Consider the following 10,451-nt stretch of genomic DNA (forward strand, 5'->3'; position numbering starts at 1 on the left):
TGATATTGGCAAAGGGATAGATATAGATCAATGGAACAGACTAGAGAACCCAGAAACAAACCCGCACAAGCATACCCAACTTCTTTTTTTTTTCTTTTCTTTTTTTCCTTTTTTGAGACAGAGTCTCGCTGTGTCACCCAGGCTGGAGTGCAGTGGCGAAATCTCGGCTCACCGCAACCTCCGCCTCCTGGGTACAAGCGATTCTCTTGCCTCAGCCTCCTGAGTAGCTGGAACTACAGGCAAGTGCCAGCACGCCCGGCTAATTTTTTGTATTTTTAGTAGAGACAGAGTTTCACCGTGTTAGCCAGGATAGTCTCGATCTCCTGGCCTCGTGATCTGCCCGCCTTGGCCTCCCAAAGTGTTGGGATTACAAGCGTGAGCCACTGTGCCCTGCTACCCAACTGATTTTTAACAAAAAGTCTTTTCAATAATTGGTGCTACAGAAATTATACATTCATAGGCAAAAAATGAGACTCCACCTAACTGCACACCTTATACAAAAACTAACTCAAAATGGGTCACAGTCTTAAATGTAAAACATAAAACTACAAAACTTCAGGGAAAAAAAAGTAGAAAAGCTTTAGGACCTAGGGCCAGGCTAAGTGTTCTTAGATTTAACACCCATAGTATCACACAAGGAAAAGTGAAGATGTTGAACTTCATCAAAATGTAAAATTTTGCTATAATAGAACCTATTTAGAGGATAAGAAGTCAATCTACAGACTGGACGGAAATATTTGCAAACCACATATTTGACAAAGAATTAGTATCTCAAAACTCAACAGTAAATAAGCAAATAATCCAATTACACAATGAGGAAAAGACATAACAGTCATTTCATCAAAAAGGATATACAGATGGCAACTAAGCCCATGAAAAGACATTTAATATCATAGCCATTACAGAGATCAACCGACGTTAAAACCACAATGAGCTATCACTACACACCTCCACACCTATCAGAGTGGCCAAAATAAAAAGTAGTGACCACACCAAAGGGTGTGGAAAAACTGGATGCAGGGCTGGTAGAAATGTTAAAAAGTACAGCCACTCTGGAAAACAGTTTAGCAGTTTCTTTAAATACTAAGTGTGTTTAAAAAGTAAAACTACCTGACCGGGCACAGTGGCTCACGCCTGTAATCCCAGCACTTTTGCGAGGCCAAGATTGGTGGGGGATCACCTGAGGTCAGGAGTCCGAGACCAGTTCGACCAACATGGAGAAACCCCATCTCTACTAAAAATACAAAATTAGCCAGGCGTGGTGGTGCATGCCTGTAATCCCAGCTACTCAGGAGGCTGAGGCAGGAGAATCACTTGAACCCGGGAGGCGGAGGTTGTGGTGAGCTGAGATAATGCCATGCCACTGCACTCCAGCCTGGAGACAAGAGTGAAACTCTATCTAAAAAAAAAAAAAAAAAAACCTAAAACTACCTGTTCTGTGAGTTACCAGGAATAAATAAACAAATACTAAAACCACCACACAACCCAGCAATTGTACTGCTAGACATTTATTCAGGAGAACTGAAATTTTAAGTTCAAAGACCTGTATATGAAAATTTATAGCAGCTTTATCTTTTTTTTTTTTTTTTAAGGCTAGTCAAGTGAAGCAGTGGGAGTGGAGGAGGAACAAAGAAATCTGTAACCGGTTGTGATCAATTAGTTGTAAACACCACTGCACTCGGACCAGCCACTTTACCTTTTTTATACATGTATTTAATCTTGCTTAATTAAGCTGAATACAGCAGCTTTATTGCAACAGGCAATAAATGGAAACAACCCAGAGGTCCTCCAATAGGTGAATCGCTAAACAAACTATGGTATATCCAGAATACTATTCAGGGGAAAAAAAAAAAAAAAAAAGGAACAAGCCTGGGCAACATGGCAAGACCCCACCTCTACAAAAAATATACAAAAAATTAACCGGGCGTGGTGGTGCGTGCCTATAGTTCCAGCTACTTTGGAAGGCTGAGCTGGAAGGATCACTTGAGTCCCAGAGGTAGAGGCTGCAGTGAACCGAGATTGTGCCACTGCACTCCAGCCTGGGGGACAGAGCAAGACCCTGTTTCAAAAAAAAAAGGGAAAAACTATTGAACTATTGATACACACAACAATTTGGATGGTTCTTCAGAGAATTCTGCTGAGTGAAAAAAAGGACGTTATGGTTCCATTTAGATAACATTCTTGAAATGACAAAATTATAGAAATGGAGCACTGAATAGGGGTTGCTAGGAGTGAGGTAGGAAGAAAGCAGACGTGGTTACATAAGGGATCTTTGGTGATGGAACGGTCCTATATGCTGACTGTATCAACAGTCCTGTATGCTGACTGTGTCAATGTTAGTATCCTGGTTGCGCTATGGTGCTACAGTTTTGTAAGATGTTACCACTGGGGGATACTGTGTAGAAGGTACATGGGATCACTCTTTATCAGTGATACCCAACCTTTTTGGCCCCAGGGACCTGTCTTGTGGAAGAAAATTTTTTCATGGATAGGGGGTGGGTGGTTTCAAGATGAAATTGTTCCACCTCAGATCATCAGGCATTAGTTAGATTTTCATAAAGAGCGTGCAACCTCGATTCCTTGCATGGGGGGAGTTCTCCCTCCTATGAGAATCTAATGCTCGCTCGCCTCCTGCTGTATGTCTGGGTTCATAACAGGCCATGGACAGGTAAGGGTTCGCCACACCGGGGTTGGGGACCCCTGCTCTATATGATTTCTTAGGACAGCATGTGAGTCCACAATTATCTCCTTTAAAAAGTTTAATTTTTGTTTTTCTGAGACAGAGTCTCTCTCTGTTGCCCAGGCTGGAGTGCAGTGGCATGATCTCGGCTCACTGCAACCTCCACCTCCCAGGTTCAAGTGATTCTCCTGCCTCAGCCTCCTGAGTAGCTAGGAACACAGGCATGCACCACCACACTCAGCTAATTTTTGTATTTTTAGTAGGGACGGGCTTTCACCATGTTGGCCAGGATGGTCTCGATCTCTTGACCTCATGATCCACCTGCCTCGACCTCCCAAAGTGCTGGGATTACAGGCATGAGCCACTGTGTCCAGCCTAAAAAGTTTAATTTTAAAAATAGGATGGGATACAGACAAAATGGTGCTTAGAGAGAAACTTACAGCTTTAAATGCCTATATCAGAAAAGAAGATGGCATCACTATGCTTCTACCTTAAGAAACTAGAAAACAGAAGAGCAAACTGCATCAGACGTGAATATAAGAAAGAAGTAATCAAAAAAAAAAAAAAAAGAAGTAATAAAGGTGAGAACTGAAACACAGAAAACAGAAAAAAAAATAGAGAAAATCAAATAAACGAAACGCTGGTTATTTGAAAAGATCCAGAAAATTGACAAATCTTTTGCTACACTACCACATAAAAAAGTAAGAAGAGGGCCTGGCTTAGCGGCACACTCCTATAGTCCCAGTTACTTGGGAGGCTGAGGCAGGAGAATTGCTTGAACCCAGGAGTTGGAGACTGCAATGAGCTATGATCGTGCCACTGCACTTCAGCTTGACAGAGCGAGACCCTGACTCAAAAAAACAAACAAATCAACCAAAAAAGAGAGAAAGAGAGAGAGAAGACATAAATTACCAAAATCAGGAACAAAACTTTATAGCACTACCTACACTTCACATGAAAGGATTAAAAGGCATTCTGTGAATAACTTTATGCCCACACATTAGAAAACTTAGATGTAATGAATAAATTCCTAAAAAGACACAAATTACCAAAATTAACTCAACAAGCGATAGAAAATCTAAATTAGGCAGAATATCTTGTTTTATTACACTTTGCTTTATTGCACTTTGCAGATACTGTATTTTTTTTACAAATGGAAGGTTTGTGGCCACCCTGCGTCAAGCAAGTCTAGTAGTTGCAATGTTTTTAACGGCGTGTGCTCGCTTAATGTCTCTGGGTTACATTTTGGTAATTCTCAAAATATTCCAAGTCTTTTCATTATTATCATATCTGTTATGGTGATCTGTGATCAGTGATCTTTGATGTCACTACTGTAATTGCTTTGGAACACCAGGAACCATGTCTCTGTACCCATAAACGTTATGTGTGTTCTGACCGTTCCACCCACTGGCCACCCCTCTCCCTCTTCCTGGGACCTCCTTATTCCCTGAGACACAACAATATTAAAAATAGGCCAATTAATCATCCAACGATGGCCTCTAAGTGTTCAAATGAAAGGTAGAGTCACGTATCTCTCACTTGAAATCAAAAGGTAGAAATGATTAAGTTTAGTGAAGAAGGCAGGTGGAGAGCCAAGACAGGCCAAAAGCTAAGTGTCCTGTGCCAAACAGCCAAGTTGTGAACGCAAAGAAAAACCTTTTGAAGGAAATTAAAAGTGCCACTCCAGCAAACACACGAATGATAAGAAGCAGAACAGCCTTACTGCTAATATGGAGAAAGTTTGAGTGGTCTGGATACAAGATCAAACCAGTTACAGCATTTCCTTAAATCAAACTCCATTCAATTCTATGAAGGTTGAGAGAAGTAAACTACAGAAAGACGGGTGGACGCCAGCAGCAATTGGTTTATGAGGATTAAGGAAAGAGGCCATCTCCAAAACAAAAAAGTACAACGTGAGCCAGCAAGTGCTGATTTACAAGCTGCAGCAAGTTATCCGGAAGATCTAGCTAATTGATTAAGGTGGCCGCACTAAACAACAGATTTATTTCCAATGTAGACAAAATAGTCCTCAATTTGAAGAAGATACCATCCAGGACATTTATAGCTAGAGAGACATCAATGCCTGGCTTCAAAGCTTCAAAGCACAAGCTGACTCTCTTGTCCTAGGGGCTAATGTATTACTAGCTGATGACATCAACTTGAAGCCAAAGCTCCGGCCATTTCAAAAATCCTAGGGCCTGGACCTGGTGTGGTATCTTATGCTTATAATCCCAGCACTTTGGAAGGCCAAGGTAGAAGGATCCCTTGCAGCCAGGGGTTTGGAGACCAACCCAGGAAACATAGCAAGACCCTAATTCTATAAAAAATTTAAAAAATGAGGCATGATGGAGCATGCCTGTAGCCTTAGCTACTCAGGAGGCTGAGGCAAGATTCCTTGAGCCCAGGAGTTTGAGGCTGCAGTGAGGTATGATCGTGCCACTGCACTCCAGCCTGGGCAACAGAGTGAGATCCCATCTCTAACAAAATAAAAATAAAATCCTAGGGCCCTTAAGAATTGTGCTAAATATACTCTGCCTGTGCTCTATAAATGGAACCGAAAACCTGGATGACAGCACATCTATTTGCAGAATGGTTTACTGAATATTTCAAGCCCAATATCAAGACCTATTGCTCATTTTTTAAAAAACTCTTTCAGCCAGGTGCAGTGGCTCACACCTGTAATCCCAGCACTTTGGGAGCCCCAGGAGGGTGGATCACCTGAAGTCAGGGGTTCAAGATGAGCCTGGCCAATATGGAGAAATCCCGTCTCTACTAAAAATACAAAAAATTAGCCAGACGTGGTGGCACACGCCTGTAATCCCAGCTACTCAGGAGGCTGAGGCAGGAGAATTGCTTGAACCCAGGAGGCAGAGGTTGCAGTGAGCCAAGATCATGCCACTGCACTCCGGCCTGGGTGACAGAGGAAGACTCCATCTCAAAAAAAAAAGGTATCTCACACCTGTAATCCCAGCACTTTGGGAGGCCAAGGTGGATGGATCACTTGAGGTCAGGAGTTCGAGACCAGCCTGACCAACATGGTGAAACCCTGTCTCGACTAAAAATACAAAAAATTAGCCAGGTGTGGTGGCAGGCACCTGTAATCCCAGCTACTCCAGAGGCTGAGGTAGGAGAATTGCTTGAACCCAGGAGGCGGAGGTTGCAGTGAGCCAAGATCGTACCACTGCCCTCTAGCCTGGGCAACAGAGTGATATCCTGTCTCAAAAAAGAAAAAAAAAAAAAAAGGGTAACAGTAACCCCCGCCCCCCATCTCTGTTTGCTTTCCAAGGTTTTAGTTACCTGTGGTAAACCACAGTCTGAAACTATTAAATTGAAAATTCCAGAAATAATTCATAAATTTTGAATTGTGTGCAGTTCTGAATAGCACCATAAACCATCATGCCATCTCACTGTCCTGCCTGTGTCCGTCCCCTTGTCCAGCATATCCCTGCTGTGTGTACTATCTGCGCATTAGTCACCTGGTAGCCATCTTGGTTATTGGATCAAAAAATATAGTATTTATAGTATTTGGTACGAGCTACTGTTTCAGGCATCCACTGAGGGTCTTGGAATGTATCCCCTGCAAGTAAGGGGGGACAACTGTAATAACAAAACAACAACAACAAGGCCGGGCATGGTCGCTCACACCTGTAATCCCAGCACTTTGGGAGGCTGAGGCCAGCAGATCACGAGGTCAGGAAATTGAGATCATCCTAAATAACACGGTGAAATCCTGTCTCTACTAAAAAAAAAAAAATACAAAAAATTAGCCAGACTTGGTGGCACACGCCTGTAGTCCCAGCCTCTCAGGAGGCTGAGGCAGGAGAATCGCTTCAACCAGGGAGTCCGAGGTTGCAGTGAGCGGAGATCGTGCCATTGCACTCCAGCCTGGGCAACAGAACAAGACTCTACCTCAAAAAACAAACAAGAAACAATACCAAGTATTAGAGAAGATAATGAGAAACTGGAACCCTCCTCCATTGCTGATGGGAATGTAAAATGACACAGCCTGGCTGGGCGTGGTGGCTCATGCCTGCAATCTCAGCACTTTGGGAGACTGAGGTGGGTGGCTCATTTGAGGTCAGGAGTTTGAGACCAGCCTGGCCAACATGATGAAACCCCGCCTCTACTAAAAATACAAAAATTAGCTAGGTGTGGTGGTGGGCACCTGTAGTCCCAGTTACTCGGGAGGCCGAGGCAGGAGAATCACTTAAACCTGGGAGGCGTAAGTTGCAGTGAGCCAAGATCGCGCCACTGCACTCCAGCCTGGGCAACAGAACGAGATTCTGTCTCAAATAAAATAAAATAGCACAGCCAGTTGGCAAAAGTTTAGCAGTTTCTTTAAAACTTTAACATAGACTTACCACAACCGAACATTCCACTCGTAGGAACCTACTCAAAGCAATTAAAACATACGACCAGGCGCGGTGGCTCACGCCTGTAATCCCAACACTTTGGGAGACTGAGGCAGGCGGATCACCTGAGGTCAAAGTTTGAGACCAGCCTAACCAGCATAGTGAAACCCCGTGTCTACTAAAAGTACAAAAATCAGCTGGGCGTGGTGGCGGGCGCCTGTGATCCCCGCTACTCCTGCGGAGGTTGCAGTGAGCCGAGATCTCGCCACTTCACTCCAGCCTGGGCGACAGAGCAAGACTCTGTCTCAAAGAAAAAAACAAAAAAACAAAAAAAAACGACTACACAAAGACTTGTATGTGAATGTTTATAGCAGCATTATTCTTTTTTTATTTTTTATTTTTTTTTTATAGAGAGGAGGTGAGGTCTTCCTATGTTGTCCAGGCTGCTCTCTAACTCCCAGGTTCAAGTGATCCTCCCACCTCAGCCTCCCGAGAAGCTGGGACTACAGACCGTGCTACCATGCTTGGCTAATTTTTTTTTGTAGGGGTTTTGCCATGTTGCTCATTCTAGTCTGGAACTCGTAGCCTCAAGCCATCCACCCTCCTTAGCCTCCCAGAGCTGGGATTACAGGCATGAGTCACTGCTCTCATTCTTTTTTCCTTTTTTTTTTTTGAGACAGAGTATTGCTCTGTCACCCAGGCTGAAGTGCACTGGCGCCATCTGGCTCACTGCAACCTCTGTCTCCTGGGCTCAACCGATCCTCCCACCTCAGTCTTCCGAGTTGCTGGAACTACAGGTACACGCCACAACGCCCAGCTAATTTTTGTATTTTTTGTTGAGACTGGGTCTACCTATATTGCCCAGGCTGGTCTCAAACTCCTGGGTTCTACCTTGTCTTGGACGAGAGAGTGAGACCTTGTCTCACAAAAATTTTCTTTTAAGCCTTTCTGGATTAGATTGAATTTGTAGAAAAAAATGGCACAGTCATCTGTACAATATTGATCCTATCCAATAATATTTTTCTTATAATTCATCTCTTTAGCAAATGTTTTATTCATACATATCTTGAGTATTCCTGTTAAACGTATACCTGGGTAGTTTACATCAATCACATTTTGATTTGTGTGTGTGTGCACACGTGTCTGCAGTGAATAAGGAAACTAGTATTAAATGATTTTGCATATTTATCTTGAACTTTGTCACTTTATTGAACTCTCCTAGCAGTTTAAGTTTTTCCGTTTCTGGGATGTATTTCCTAGATGGACTATCTTACACTTTATGAGTAACAGTCTCTCCATAAGGTGAACTATCTTACATTCAGTCTCTTCCATTCCCAGCACTAACATCATTTGCTAAGCCCCAGAAAACAATGTTGTGGAATTGAAGTAGGAGTTGACATTCTTTGGAACTTAATGAGAATAGAGGTGATGAATTCTGATATAATGTAAATAATTGCTTCTCACACTCTGAATTGCATCCTAGTTATTTCGTCAACCTCACAACAACCCATTTTTACCCAACTGACATATTTACCCCTCCTATCACATTATGGCAAGGATGTTACTTTGCTCCAGCGTCTCATCAACTGAAAATGACCCTGCAAGTTCTTTGCTTAGTACACATTAAGTTCACAGTTCCCTTTACATTATCTGAGTTTTGAGTCACTTCAAACTGTATCAAACACATCCCCTAGGTACTTTTTCTTTCAACCTATAGTACATCCCTGTATACACAAGAATGCATTGTTTTTAATACATTGCTGGATTTATTAAATTTTAGTATAGACTTTATATCTGTATGTAAGAATGGTCTCTAGCTTTTTTTTTTTTTTTAAAGTATTCTATCTCCAAATTTGAGTAGTGGGAATAGAATGACCTTGTCTTTTCCTTTTTGTTTTTGAGACAAGAGTCTCACTGCAACGCCCAGGCTGGAGTGCAATGGCACAATCTCGGCTAACTGCAATCTTTGCTTCCCAGGTTCAAGCGATTCTCCTGCCTCAGCCTCCCAAGTAGCTGGCACTACAGGCATGCACCACCACGACCGACTCATTTTTGTATTTTTAGTGGAGACGGGGTTTCACCATATTGGCCAGGCTGGTCTCGAACTCCTGATCTCAAGTGATCCACTCACCTTGGCCTCCCAAAGTGATGGGATTACAGGCATGAGCCACCACGCCCGCCCAGCAGAGGTAATTTCTCAATCACCTTTCTCATGCTTATTAATCTTTTAAGGGTATCTGCTTCATTTTAGGTAATTAAAATTTTTAAAATGTTTCCAGAAAAGCACCCATTTCACTGGAAGCATCACCCTATCAAGTTTTTCTATCACTCTGCCACTCAGGCTGGAATGCAGTGGCAAGATCTAGGCTCACTGCAACCTCTGCCTCCCGGGTTTAAGCGATTCTCCTGCCTCAGGCTCCTGAGTAGCTAGGATTTAAAGTGTGAGCCACCACGCCCAGCCGAAAATGTTACGCAAAATGAAAGCTGGGCAGAAAAGGCCACATTACACGAGTCCATAATAAAATTGTCCAGAATAGGCAAATCCATAGAAAGTCGATGAGGGGTTGCCAGGGGCTGGGTGTGTGTCTGAGGTAGTGCTGGGAATGACCGCCTAATGACCTGGGGTTTCATGTTTCACAATTAGATCGTGGTGGTGGCTGCATAACTTTGGGAATATACTAAGAGCCACTGAATTATATATTTTAAAAGGGTGACTTTATGGTATGTGACTTTTAGTTAATAAAAGGCCAGGCCAGGAGCAGTGGATCACGCCTGCAATACCAGCACTATGGGAGGCCAAGGTGGGCAGATCATGAGGTCAGGAGTTGGAGACCAGCCTGACCAACACGGGTGAAACCCTGTCTCTACTAAAAACACAAAAATTAGCCAGGTATGGCGGCACGCATCTGTTATGCCAGCTACTCAGGAGGCTGAGGCAGGAGAATATCTTGAACCCAGAAGGTGGAAGTTGCAGTGAGCCAAGATCATGCCACTGCACTCCAGCCTGGGTGACAGAGTGAGACTGTCTCCAAAAAAAAAAAGGTGGGGGGGGGGGGTTGGTTATACGAGTGTAGTTATTTGCATACCCTTATTCAAATAAAAGTCACATTGCCTCTGCAAAAACAAGCACACACATGCATCCTCTTTGGAAGTTAGATAAAAGAAGGAAAAGTGCAGAGCACTTTTTAGGTCAGCTTGAAAGTCACTTGGATGATGTCACAGCTAGTCTGTCTTCATGCCCGTCATTTCTGTGAGGCTAACTACAACTTACTATCATAGAGTTGTATGCAGTATTCTCTTAGAAACAGGGACTCTGGCTATTGTGTTGAGAACAGACTGCAGCAGGGTAAGTGCAGACGCAGGACAGTCAGAAGGCTAGTCCCAAGGAGAGCCACTGGTGGCTTCGACTAAGGGGATAG

This window comes from Aotus nancymaae, unplaced genomic scaffold (genome assembly GCF_030222135.1).
Source record: "Aotus nancymaae isolate 86718 unplaced genomic scaffold, 86718_ANA_hifiasm-v0.15.2.pri h1tg000058l, whole genome shotgun sequence".
NCBI classification, from domain to species: domain Eukaryota; kingdom Metazoa; phylum Chordata; class Mammalia; order Primates; family Aotidae; genus Aotus; species Aotus nancymaae.